Here is a 14151-nt window from a genome sequence, read left to right on the forward strand (position 1 = left end):
TGCCTCAAATAAACACTGATTACATAAAAACGACCGGTCCACCCTGTGGATCGCCTGATGTCGTATAATGTGAGACTGGCTGGTGAAACCTTTCCCACACTGGGGGCAGATAAAGGGCTTCTCTCCTGTATGAGTTCTCTTGTTACAATTGAGACTGAAGGTTTCACAAAACACTCTCCGCATTCCGTACAGGCGTAGGGATTTTCTCCTGTGTGAGTCCTGAAGTGTTTCACCAGGCAGCCGTTCTACAGGAAGCTCTCCCGACAGATGGGACAAATGTGCTGCTTCTCTTCAGGCCTAGTTGTTATAGCATCATCGCTAAACATGACATCTATCACATTCATCCCGCTATACAAGACATCGCTAATAGGCTCATCGCTATATGATACATCAGTAACAAGTTTTCCACTAAATGATACATCAATAAAAGGTTTCTCGTTGAATGAAAATGAGACATCGCTGACAGGCTTCTTGCTAAATGACACATCAATCATAGGTCTTCGCCAAATGATACATCGCTAACAGGTCTCTCGTTAAAAGAGACATCGCCAACAGGTCTTTTGTTAAAGAAGACATCGCCAACAGGTCTCTCAGTAAAGGAGACATCGCCTACAGGTCTCTCAATAAAGGAGACATCGCCTACAGGTCTCTCAGTAAAGGAGACATCGCCTACAGGTCTCTCAATAAAGGAGACATCGCCTACTGGTCTCTCAGTAAAAGAGACATCGCCAACAGGTCTTTTGTTAAAGAAGACATCGCCAACAGGTCTCTCAGTAAAGAAGACATCGCCAACAGGTCTCTCAGTAAAGGAGACATCGCCTACAGGTCTCTCGGTAAAGGAGACATCGCCTACAGGTCTCTCAGTAAAGGAGACATTGCCTACAGGTCTCTCGGTAAAGGAGACATTGCCAACACATCTCTTGTTAAAAGAGACATTGCTAACACTATTCCTGCTAGCCACATCAATAGGTGATTCCACGTTTACTTTATTATCACATGTGATATGGGCTATCTCAGTAAGCAATTTCTCCTTCGCATGAATCTGCAGATGCATTTCATAATTGTACTTCATAGTGAAGCATTTATTGCATTTAAGGCAGACAAACAGTTTCTCATCTTTGTGAAGCCACTTGTAATAATTGAGGCTGGAACTTTGCGCAAAACCTTTGCCGCATTTGCGGCAGGAGTAGGGCTTCTCCCCCATGTGCACCCTCATCAAACACGCCTTTGAAGAAGAAATAATCTCCAAAACTGAATATGAATTTTTTAAAATGGACAATCCGGTCATACCGACCTACTATTGTCACGGCTGCCGACACTTGACACTCCTGAGAGGAGACAGGCCTACTACGCACAATGAACTGGGGTGGCTTTAGGAATGACCTCTTCATGAAATCTCGGTAGCATGGAATAAAAGTAAATAGAATTTATTCACAGGAGAAAATATAATAGCAATGTCTCACATAAAGTCTCAACAACACAGGTTCACATAAGCAATAATGAGTAAAGGAGAAAACCCCCCATATAGTCTTTAACACAGAAGAGCTAGTATGGTAGGGAACCCCGAGTCCAGTATGAGGCTAACACCTCAGGATGGTATACAGGAGCTTCACCAGGGTGAAATCCTGTAGTGATGGAGATCCGGAGCAGAGTGAGCCCTGTGATGTGGTGAAAGACGGAGCAGGGTTGAGCCCTGTGATAATATGAGGTTGAAGCAGGGTTGACCCCTGTGATGCGGTGAAGACGGAGCAAGGTTGAGCCCTGTGATGCGATGAGGTCGGAGCAGGGTTGAGCCCTGTGATGCGGTGAGGTTGGAGCAGGGTTGAGCCCTGTGATGCGATGAGGTCGGAGCAGGGTTGAGCCCTGTGATGCAGTGAGGTTCCGGAACAAGGTTAAGTCCTGTGGTGTAACTAGAATCCAGAGCAGGGTTGAGCCCCGCAACACAATGAAGGTTGAAGCAGGGTTGAGCCCTGTGAAGCGATGTGGTTCCGGAACAAGGTTGAGCCCTGTGGTGTCACTAGAATCTGGAACGGGGTTGAGTCCCGCGATGCGGTGATGATAACTGTAATGGTGCAGCTGACAACTGTAATGAAGATGGATTCGATGTCCACTGGAGAGGCAACAGGTAAAGTAAATATTGCAGCAAAAGGTGAAACCACAGCAGTGAAGCAGAAAGCAATACTTAGGCAATGGCCATGCTGAGCTCTGTAGTGCGGCTGGTAACTGCCATCAGAAGTTTAGCTGGAACATGAATGGCGATATAGCAAAGTCCACAGCAACCCACAGGCACAGCAGGGATCTGGCAGGAGTCCAAGAAAGACCTGAAAGTAACGTTACACAGTCACTGAGACACAGTTAGTAACAGGCTTTATACTAGAGGTCTGTGATCCATAGGAAGTTCAGAACATGTGACCCAAATGGTTTGAAATAACGAGCAATCTAGGAATCCCACAACCTGACAACACCTTGGAAACAGATGATCACTTTAACTCTCTATTCCCTGTATGTGAAGAATGCCAGCAAGCAGGATAGCTCCTCCAACGACCACAAAGGAACTTGGAAAAAGTAATCTATCTTTATGTACTGAAATAGTCCCAGTCCTGACAGTACCCCCCCTCCCCCTTTTTGGGTGGTCTCCGAACACCCACCAGGTTTTAAAGGGAATTTAGAATGAAAAGTATGTATCAACTTAGGAGCATGGACATCAGAGTCTTTAATCCAAGATCTCTCCTCCGTGCCATAACCTTTCCAGTCTACAAGGTATTGTAATTGATTTTGATGCTTACATGAATCCAGAATCTTATCGATCTCAAACTCCACACCTCGAGCAGTTGTTATGGGAGGTACTTTAGGCAAGCTGTCATGAAATCGATTAAGCAAGGAGACTTGAAAGGAGTTAGGTACACGCATAGTTGGAGGTAACTGTAACTTACATGCCACTGGGTTGATAATTTTATAATACGAAAAGGACCAATATACCGGGGAGCAAACTTCATAGTAGGTACTTTAAGTCGAATATTTCAAGTAGACAACCAGACATGATCCCCAACAGAATATTTAGGAACAGCTGAACGTTTTCCATCAGTGAAGACTTTATAATTATGAGAGGCTTTCCTAAGACACTTATGTACCCGTCTCCAAATTCCAGAAAAATGTTGGAGGGTAGCTTTGGCTGCTGGAACGTCCACTGTAAGAATTGATTGAAGCTCAGGAATTCGAGGATGCCGACCAGAATTGGCAAAAAAAGGACTTTCACCTGTAGCAGACGAATAATGAAACTTATGAGCAAACTCAGCCCAAGGCAAGAAATCCATCCAATCATCTTGAGAAGAAGAAATATACATTCTCAAGAAGGTTTCCAACTCCTGGTTCACTCTTTCGGCTTGTCCATTTGACTGAGGGTGATATGCAGAAGAAAACTGTAATTTAATTTGCAATGATGAACATAAAGCCCTCCAAAACCGAGCAACAAACTGGACACCCCAATCAGACACTATCTCAGAAGGAAGTCCATGAAGATGAAATATGTCTTTGATAAATATTTGTGCTTATTTGGGGGCTGATGGAATTAAAGCCAAATGACAAAAATGAGCCATCTTGGTAAAAGGATTCACCACTACCCAAATAGCTGTACACCCCCTAGACTCAGGAAGATCTATAATAAAATCCATGGAAAGATGGGTCCATGGTTGGGTGGGAATGGGTAGTGGATGGAGAGGACCAACTGGAGACTGTCGGGAGGACTTATGTTGTACACACTTAGAACAAGAATGTATAAACTCTTGGACATCTTTTTTCATGGAAGACCACCAATAGGAATGTTGCAAAAATGAGTACATTTTATGAACCTCTGAATGTCCAGAGAAACGAGAATTATGAGCCCAGGAAAGAAGTTTACCTCGTAACTCAGACAATGGGCAGTTTTCAAATACAGCTAATTTTTATGGTCTGTAAAAATAGTAACAGGGTACTTTGCGCCTTCTAATAAATATCTCCATTCCTCCAAAGCTAACTTAATAGCTAACAACTCTTTGTCCCTGATGGAGTAATTACTCTCAGCAGTAGAAAACGTTCGTGAAAATAATCCACAAGACACTGTTCTCCCATCTGCAGCCACTTGAGACAAAATAGCCCCAACTCCATAAGTGGAGGCATCCACTACTAGCATAAATGGCTTCTCAACATCAGGTTGAACTAGAATGGGGGCTAAAGAAAATGCATCTTTGAGAGTCTGAAAGGCATTCAATGCCTCTCGGGACCACACTTTGGGATTAGCACTTTTTATTGTCATAGCAGTAATTGGGGCTACAATCGTTGAAAACACTATCAATTCCTACCTATCTATACACTCTAAAATGTTGCTATTTAGCGTAATAAGTCGCACCAGAAATAATTGCTCTTCAGACTTTGATTTTGTTTCCAAAGCACAAAAAGATATTATTCACCAAACAGCAGATAGTTACACACTGTGATCTAAATACAATTAGCGCAAACGAATGATACAATCACAAGGTATAGTCGATACATACACAAGCGCACCGGTCCCAGTTACAGTCATCAATTCAGAGGTCTGTGGTCATCCTAGAGAATGGCTACTAACTGGGACCGGGACACAGGCTATATACCCTAACAGATCATGATAACAACAATGTAGACAGACAAACATAATTACATTGGTTCTTGCTCTTGGCCTTGTAGTTCATAGGGCAGTTCACTAGGGGTCCCAATTCTCCAGATTACATTGTCGTTCTTTAATTGATTTAAATTAGATAGAGACACTACATTACAGTGTACACATTCTAACCAATAATTTCCTATATTCCATAACCATCGAACGCAAGATGCGACACCCTCACTGATAGGTTCAGATATCTGGAATTAAACAGTATGTCAGTTTAGTACCAAACATGCCATGTTTATCAGAAATAAATATTAAATACATGCATTTTATATTATAATTAATAACTTTAATATAAACCATAATGTGCAGGAACCTTTTATGAGTGCATGTATATTTATGATTATGTGTAAGTATGCGTTGTGTGTCTACATGCAGTGGAAAAAGGTGCACTGTGTGTTTCTATTTATAATTGCAACTGTATATCTATGTGTGCACGCATTGTGGATACCCATGTGATCGTTTAAGTGTACATATATATGTATATATACACATACATACATATACTGTATATACATACACACACACACACATATATATATATATATTCATATATATATATATATATACATACATACACACAATCACATATATATATCCTCAAACTGGTCATTATTTTTTTTTACTTCTGTCTGGACTAAAAGAATGACAGACAATGGGGTTTTGTCCTGTTCATGGATGGAGCAAGCCTTGGCAAAAAATCTGATAATTTTAACAAAAGGCTCCCCTAATACAATTTAAATACATCAGCATTGGATATATGTTAACAATAGCTACACATCTGGCAATTGTTTATTAATCTACATTTAGGACACTTCAATTGTGCATATCAGTGTCTGGGTTATATTTCAAATGCCACAGACATACTGTGTATATATTTGAAGTAAACACTCACAGTATCTTTGTGTATTCTTGATTATTTGTCACAGACATGTCTACAAGACAAGTCTGTCATCACTGAATATATGAAGTCTTTAAATATATATATTTATATGTGTATCCATGCGTATGGGGTATGATAGGGTTTTAAACAGTATGCAGTAGTAATGCGATCGCACAATGCTAATAATAGCATATTAGCATCACACAGCATGGTTTTATGCTGACGACGCAAGATGGCATCATCAGAGGCAACCTAAAATGGCGTAGCTCGATATTAATTTTAAGATCTGGTATCAGCCAATCATCCGGCTTTGACAGTCCACCCTTTGATAGCAAACAACATGCTATCATACTCTGATTTTAAAATTAATTTAGGCTTACATTATGACATATTATTTAATGTTATATTATGGGATGGCACAATGTGGTCATTAAACCATTAATAATGTGTCTCTAGAGGGGGGGACATAAAACTACCCTTATACGCACACCGTGGATCTTGGGAGATCATGGGAAAGATGTGGGGATTCACCTAACCCATAAAGAAAGTCTTGAAGGGGATAGGGACTTACATTATTTAAGATGTTTTAAAATAACATTTTAATAACACATTTCATGCATGGCTAAATTTATACATCATCTGATGGTACATTCTAGTTCAGGGTTGTGATGCAGTCCTACATTTACCTCAGTATTCAAATTGTTACTTCTAACCACCATCAAAATTTCATTCTTTCGGTTTACCTTATCTTTACATTTTCCATATTTCAACACAGTAGGAACACACCTGACACATATGCCAATTACTAAGATCACAACAAATATGAGCAGCAGGAGTTTACCTATACTAGCAACCATTTCCTGGACCCACTCCCTTAGACCGGAGAACCATTTCACTGGGTTCAACCATGAAACCCATTCCTCTACCTTCTCCTCTACTTCAGCCATTGAAGCATTATGGTTTTTCCGAAATTCCCATTTCAGCTGCAGAATTTTGTCCATCTTCCGGTCTATCACCTCCTTGGGGTCACTAGTGTTATTTGTAATGTATGTGCAACACTTTACACCAAATTGGGTGGCCAAAGTTATGCAATACCCTCCAGTGACAGCTGTTAAATAATTTAACACTAGTCTGTGTTGCACCAGTTCTTTCTTGTAAGCTTGCGACTCCCTACCTGTATACCTAAATGTGTCATCATACATCTCGGTGATATTATCTATTAATTTAGCAAGATCTTGAATATATCTGAAATTTAGAGTACCCTGAGTGATCTTGGCGGGATCCAATGCGACTAAAACTTGAAAACCAGTTGTTTCACTAATCAACTGTGTAGCTGTATGTACATCACCAGTTATCATATTTCTTTTGTCTCTGTGTTCATACTGTGTGTGAAGACATGGCGATGGTGTGTTTTTATGAATACCAAGCATTTCACCATGTGTAAGGGTCATAACCTGTGGGACTACTCTTCCCAGATAACACAAACCTTCGGAACTCGGAGAGAGCCACTTATACGCTTTTCTACCACATATAAAATATACATCATCGGGGAGAACATAAGGAATAGTAAACATCAGTAACCCACACATTTCCCTAGCAAGTTATCCTATTTCAGGTTCTCCGATTTGACTCATACAAGTTTCTCGTTGTAATATCTTGGCACAAAATCATTCTGGTACCCTACCAATCATTTCTTTGATGTTACTTAGTGTATATTTATACAGAAAAGTCTTCCACCCAACCGAATTCTGCGTAACAGTTCAAAATTTATAGGTTCATTATCAACTCTTAGTGAGAAGACCATCGTCTGGTTATTCCTTGTCACCTCCCAACTTCCTGGGTCATTGGAGTTGGTGATGTTCAAACATAAAGTGATTTATCTACTTGGTACTGGTGGAGTTTAAAATGAGGTGGTTTGGACTTAAGAAATTTTCCATCCAGTGCATGCCCTCTTTGCGATTCGAAAACCTCAGAGGCATTCAATGGGAATGGCACTAACCCTACATTTTGCTGTCCTTGAGGCACGTGAGAGCACACCCAACAGTCAGTTTGGTTTAAACTTTGCCCACCATGGTATGATAATCCTCTAAAGGATACTCACCCCAATACTGGTTATACTGAGGTTGGCACTGTTGGATGCATCTCTCATCGACTAGGGACTCACAGAACTCACACATAAAATAATCCTCACACGATAGACCTTCACACTGTCTCCGAGTGTCCAGAATAGCAGATCTCTTAACAATTACTGTACTGGGTTTGTTCAGATACTCCCCCGATTGGTTTAGCACTCCTTCTCTCAACTCCATTCCATTGATATCACCATCAGCTCCCCTCTCTGTCCTCTGTCCTCCGTCACAGAAACCAGAGATCCCGAAACAATCAAAGATAATGAGAAATCTGGGAGAAAATACAAAGATAACTACAGCAGACCAATCCATTGCTGATAACAATGATCTACACATTTCTTTAGCTCAGGTATCTCGCTGTAACCTTTAACCCTCCCGGAACAGGTTCGCACTCGATAGGTCTACGCTATCTGCCTCGATTCTGCCTTGTCTCCCCAGCGGTTGGTTGACCTTCTTACAGTGAGTAGAATGGACCCAGGTATCTCTCTCCGGCATTTTTAAGGAAGTCGTACTTGTCAGCAACACCTGATATGGACCTTCCCACCGATCTGTCAAACAACCTGAACGCAAGAAATTTCTGATCATAACAAATTCTTCAGGTTCAACATCATGACAGTTTGTTTCAGGATCATCCTCACATGTATGGGCTTTGCACTTAATTACCGCTACTGCCTTAGGCAATTGGATCGCTGTCAGCAGTCCTTTTATATGTCTGGAATGTGCGACTGGTGTGCCTGCTGCTGTAATAACATTTCTCAGACGCCATAGAGCACTGAAAACATGTACCACCCCGAAAGCATACCTAGAGTCAGTGTAGATATTAGCCAATTTACCTTCTGCTAATTCACAAGCTCTTTTTAGTGCCACCAGCTCCGCCACTTGGGCCGAGTGAGGTGGACCAAGAGGTTCGGCCTCTATGATGTCTTCGTCATTTACCACAGCATAACCTGTACATAAATCTCCAGTGTCAGTCTGTCTATGACAACTCCCATCCATGTAAAATGGCACATCTACAGTTTCTAAAGGTGTATCCCGTATGTCAGGTCTTGCAGTAAAGGTCTGATTCAGATATTCCATACAATCATGTGCATCTATATACCTGCAGAACTCACCTTCCGCCAGCAACTCACCTCTCTCCACCCTTTGTGCATCCTGTTGCACATATGGCAAATACGTTGCTGGATTTAACGTACTGCACCGTTTGATGGTGATGTTTGCAGGTGGTATTAGGGCTAGTTCCCATTTGGTGAACCTAGCTGAGGAGATATGTCTGGTTTGGGGAGAATTTAGCAAAGCAGATACAGCATGGGGAGTATAGACAATCAATCATGGCCTAATACTACATCCTCACTCTTACTGACCAATAGAGCAGTTGCTGCTACACTTCTTAAACACATTGGGAGTGTTCTTGCCACAGTGTCCCATTATGCACGGGCCTACTGGCATCACCAGGTTTCCGCTGACTTACAGCGAAACGCGCATTGGTATGCCCGCTGTGTGTACTACATGTGTTGTGAACTAAAGAAGTTATAATATAAATGTATGATGATATAACAAGTTTACACCACGTTATTCTATTCTAATATGAGTAATACGGCTATGTAGAAACTCCGTTGTTAATTGAAACCCACACCTGGCAAGATTGTATCCATGTGATGAAACGTTTGTAGCACACCTACAACAGCAGTAATTTATTCACCTGGTACAATCACAGTATGATCTTTACACTATCTCAACATATATTGGCAATAGATCTGAAGGGTACTCATATTATATAGAGGCCTTAGTAGTATACCTATGTTTGAGATGAGCTCAGTTCACAGTGGGATTTCATCCACATTGTGGTAATATAATGTCACTACTCTACGAGAATACTGTGATTCAATTCCATTAAGTCTTCACTTACCCTAGTTAATATTGCTTCTATGGGATCTATTGTTAATTGACAGATACAACATATAGCCATATCAATAGTGGAGAGATTCACAGTAAATAATCGTATAGTGGCAATAAGCACATATGTGAAATAATATGTATTAACCGGACAGGATTTTGCATTGTGATAGTATGTGAGTAATAAAACCTTCCATACCATAATAATTGAGACTCTTCTATTTGCCCGTATATAATGGCAAATATGTAAAGGTTTTTCTCATTCAATTAATGTCCAATTAAGACTACTTGAAATTAATATTTGTCTGCATATGTGATATTTTGACTCCGAGTTTCACTCATATAACGGTCTAGGAATAATAATACAGTCACACTGCAAGGGTTTTTCTTTAATTTTTATTTTTCACCAATTTCAGTTATTTTCACATTTTCATATCATTATTATTTTTTCTACTTTTAACCTCTATTTCGCTTGCTATGTCCCATGTTGGGGCATTTTAACGTATACCCAATAAAGATTGTTTTTTATTTTTATATATATATCTCTGTGCGCCATACCATAGACAACCTTTTTCTCTGTGTCAGGACACCTGCTGCACAACCATTAGCTTCCGTACAGTAGAAATTAAAAGGTTTTTCATAATCAGGTATTCCCAATGCAGGTGCTCTTGTCAGACTAGCCTTAAGATTAAGGAAAGCCTGCTCTGGTTCCTCTGTGTGTATGACACGATTGGTCTTTGAGGAAGAGACTGTGGGCCTGATTCAGAGATGGATGCTCTAAAAGAGCTGAATCAGGGCATTTTTTTACTTTTTTGGAGTGGCCTCCTGGCCGCTCACATAGCTATGGGTGACCACCCACAGCTATTGCGAGTGACCAGGATGATGGTCGCGATGGTAGGGTCTCATGGCTGCAAGCCCCAGAGAGCTTCTGGCTCTAATAGACCCAGAAGCTCTCCCACTGACATCACAAATGGCAAGCGTTCGCATGGTAACGCCTCCATTTGTGAAGCCACCCCCCTGCCATGCCTACAAAATTGGGAGAGCTGTCGATCAACATCGACAGCCTCCCCTTTTGTAGTGAGCCATGGAGCAAGTGTTTTTTGCTCTTGCTCCAGGGCTCGTGCATGCGCACTGGGCCACCATCAACCTGCTTGCGAGCGCTATGCTCTTGCGAGCGGGTCTGAATTAGGCCCTAAGTCCTGTAATGGTAAGGCCAAAATAGAAAAAACCTTGGAATCCACAGGCTGCAGTATCCACACATTCCCAAGAAGGTACGGATTTGCTGTTGGTTCTGCGGCAGTGTCATGGTCTGTATGGCTTGGATTCTGTAAGTGGTCAGATGTCATAACCCCTGGGTTAGGCAATGTCCCAAATATTTAACCCTGGACTGGCATGGCTGTAGTTTGTCCTTAGCAACCTTGTGTCCTGTTTGTGAGAGATGAAGCAATCATTTGTGAGAGATGAAGCAATCGTGTCCATGTGTATTGTACACCCCTATATGTAAAAGCTAATAGGTACTGACAGTCAGGATGAAGAGATACAGAGAAGAAAGCAGAACAGAGGTCAATGACAGTGAAATGGGTTGCATTTGGTGGGATCTGCATGAGAATGACAGCTGGATTCGGCACTACGGGGAATTTGCTCTCTACTACTTTATTAACCCCTCTAAAGTCTTGTACCAGCCTATAACCCCTCCCACCACTCTTTTTCACAGGAAAGATGGGACTGTTGACTACACTTGCTGAACTAAAATTCCCTGTTGTGATAATCGCTCAATTATGTGATAAACCCCTATCTCTACCTCCTGTTTTAACGGGTACTGGGGAATTGTTGGAGCTTGCCTAACGCTTTTTAGATTTACCATTATGGGAGCTACATTTGCCATCAATCCAGTGTCCTGTCCATCTTTGGTCCAAAGTGAATCTGGTATTTGGGATAACATTTGATCTACCTGAGATGGATTTTTACCTGAACCAGTAGAATAATACATTAACCTTTGGGGAGTGTCCAATATATCCCTCACGTCGTGTGCCACTCTCTCTGGGATAGCTAAGAATATACCATCAGGGGAACAATATATGACACATCCCATCTTACATAACAAATCCCTTCCCAGCAGGTTGGTAGGGGCCACTGCTGCTAGGAGAAAAGAATGCCTGATATGCAATGGCCCGATAGTAACCTCTGTGGATTTGGTTTAAGGATAATGTTGCACTTTACCCGTTACACCCATTGCTGGTACTGTTTCACTGGTCACCTGCAGATTAGTTGGATATTTTATCACTGATCTGGTCGCCCCTGTGTCTACAAGAAAAGAATGTTTAGTACCAGCTATATCAATTAACATTACAGGTTCTTCTCTAACATCCCCAGTTAACCTAACTGACTGTAGACTACAGGTGTGACCTGACCCCTATCGTTGACTCTCTCTCTCTCTCCAATACAGCATTTAGGGCCATGATTGGAGCAGGTGACTGTGGAGAATACCCTGTATTCTGCATATATCCCTTATATGGATATCTAGGTACTCCTTGGTTAGGGGGTCCTACCCCCTTCACCTTACAGTTCCTACTTACATGTCCCACTTGGTTGCAGTTAAAACACCTTCATGAGTGGGGTGCAGGGCTGTAGAGAGCGCCGCCGGGCCCAGGTAAAGAGGGGACATGGCCTAATTGCGGGAGGCGTGGTCATGCCCCCTTGAGAAGAGAAAAAAAAAACACACTTATGCAGCACCGCATAGCTGCGCTGCATGCTGGGGAGCGGGCGCTGTGAGCCCCTCAGCCCAGCGCAAAGCCAGTGGAGGGCGCGATCAGTGTGATCGCTCCCCCCCTCAGGCATAGTAGATTGCCGAGAGCAATCTCCCACTGCATCCCAGCACACGCTGTGTACTGGGCTGCTGCGTGGAAAAGAGGACATAGGGAGGTGCAGCGCAGGCCCAGGCCCCCGCCGGGCCCCTCTGGAAGCCCGGGCCCGGGTAAATTGTACCCGCCCCCCCTCTTGGCACCCCTGGTGGGGTGGGGGAAAAGGTCGTTGTGTAGGTTGGGCGGTAGAGAAATATTGTGAGTGTGGGTATGAATTTTGAGGGTAATATGGTGGCTGAGGGTAGTATGGGCTTTGTGATTGAGTGTGATAAGTAGGATAAGGCTGTGTTTGTGGTGGTGCGGGATTGGTTAGTGCGTGCAGCTGTGTGTCTGGTGGCTGTGATGGTATATTCATTCCTTCTAGAGCTTGAATGCTAACAGCCATTAGCTTCTCGCTCTGGGTCTCTCTCTTCTTGAGGATGTTTTTATTGTGCTCAATAGCAGACTCCCTGAATGTGTCTACAGTAACTCCCCTCCAGCCAGGTAGAGATGTCTGGACTCAGGTCTTCAGATTGTCTTTAAGACCATCCAGAAGTACCATGATGACCATTTCCCTATGGTGAGTGCTATCTTTAATATCTTCGATCCCAGTGTACTGGGTAATAGTCAGAAGAGCTCGGGTACAATAATCTTCTGCAGATTCACTCTCTTTTTATTTTATGGTGAAAATTTTACTCCAGTTAACTACTACCGGAAAATATACACCCAATTGAGTTATTATGCGGGTAATGTTACCTTGGTTATCCTCGTCTGTTAAGGGAGCATCTCCCTCCAATACGCAATCCGTGATAAACTTTTTCACGTTGGTATTGTGCGGAAGACACGCCCTTAACACCACTTGCCAATCTTTATTGGTTGGTTGGCATTTTGCTAATTCCTTCTTAGGGTCAGGGAAGTCGGTCATTATGGAATTTAGTTCCGCTCTTGTCCAAGGACAATGCATTACTACATCTCTTGTGGGCACCACACCATTCGCATCCAGATTCCCATTGGGAACAGTTATAGTCCGGACGGGATGGAGACCAGCCCCACTGCTACCTTTGGATTTGTTACCTGGCAGGAGATTCAGTCTATTACTGCTACGTACAGGATTAACGGCTTCCGTTACAGGTATGGCGGATGTTAACACTTCCTGTACTACCACTGATGAGGATGGGGCCACCTCCTGTGCTCGTTGAAATGGAACACCTAACATTTGTACGGCATGGGAAATGGCAGACATAACAACAGGTTCATCATCCGCATCATAAACATTTTCCTTGTGATTACTCAAGAGAGGGTACAGGGTACATGTTACATTTCTATGAGTTTTTACATCGACTGTACCTCCACCCCCATCTGCATAGGGCAGTGGTGGTGCATGTGAACTACTGACATTACCTTCCACAACGCTACCTTGCTGCATGTGCATGCTATTTTGCGGCACATATGCAACACTGTTTAGCACTGCGTGCATACTCCCCAGCATCATGCACGCAATGCTGGTTTTGCGTCACGTGCATACCCTTAAGCCACGTATCCCTCTCGTGCTGCCATAACTTTAAACAATCGTTATACTTTATATTTTTCTTTCGAGAGTGCACCATACAGATGCTCTCTCGGACATTGTTCAATACCTCCTTATCAAAGCTGCCAATTCTGGGAAACGGTTTCACACTCTTCCTCATCATTTTAAACCATACATCACAGTACCTAGTTGCATAAGCA

The 14151-nt window shown here is 42.5% G+C and overlaps 1 pseudogene; it reads right to left on the bottom strand.

Moving 5' to 3' along the window:
- Window positions 1-14151, bottom strand: part of LOC148518755 (uncharacterized) — a 140968-nt pseudogene that overhangs the window by 72055 nt on the left and 54762 nt on the right.

This window comes from Taudactylus pleione, unplaced genomic scaffold (assembly GCF_031769625.1).
Source record: "Taudactylus pleione unplaced genomic scaffold, aTauple2 ptg000199l, whole genome shotgun sequence".
In the NCBI taxonomy this organism is placed as follows: domain Eukaryota; kingdom Metazoa; phylum Chordata; class Amphibia; order Anura; family Myobatrachidae; genus Taudactylus; species Taudactylus pleione.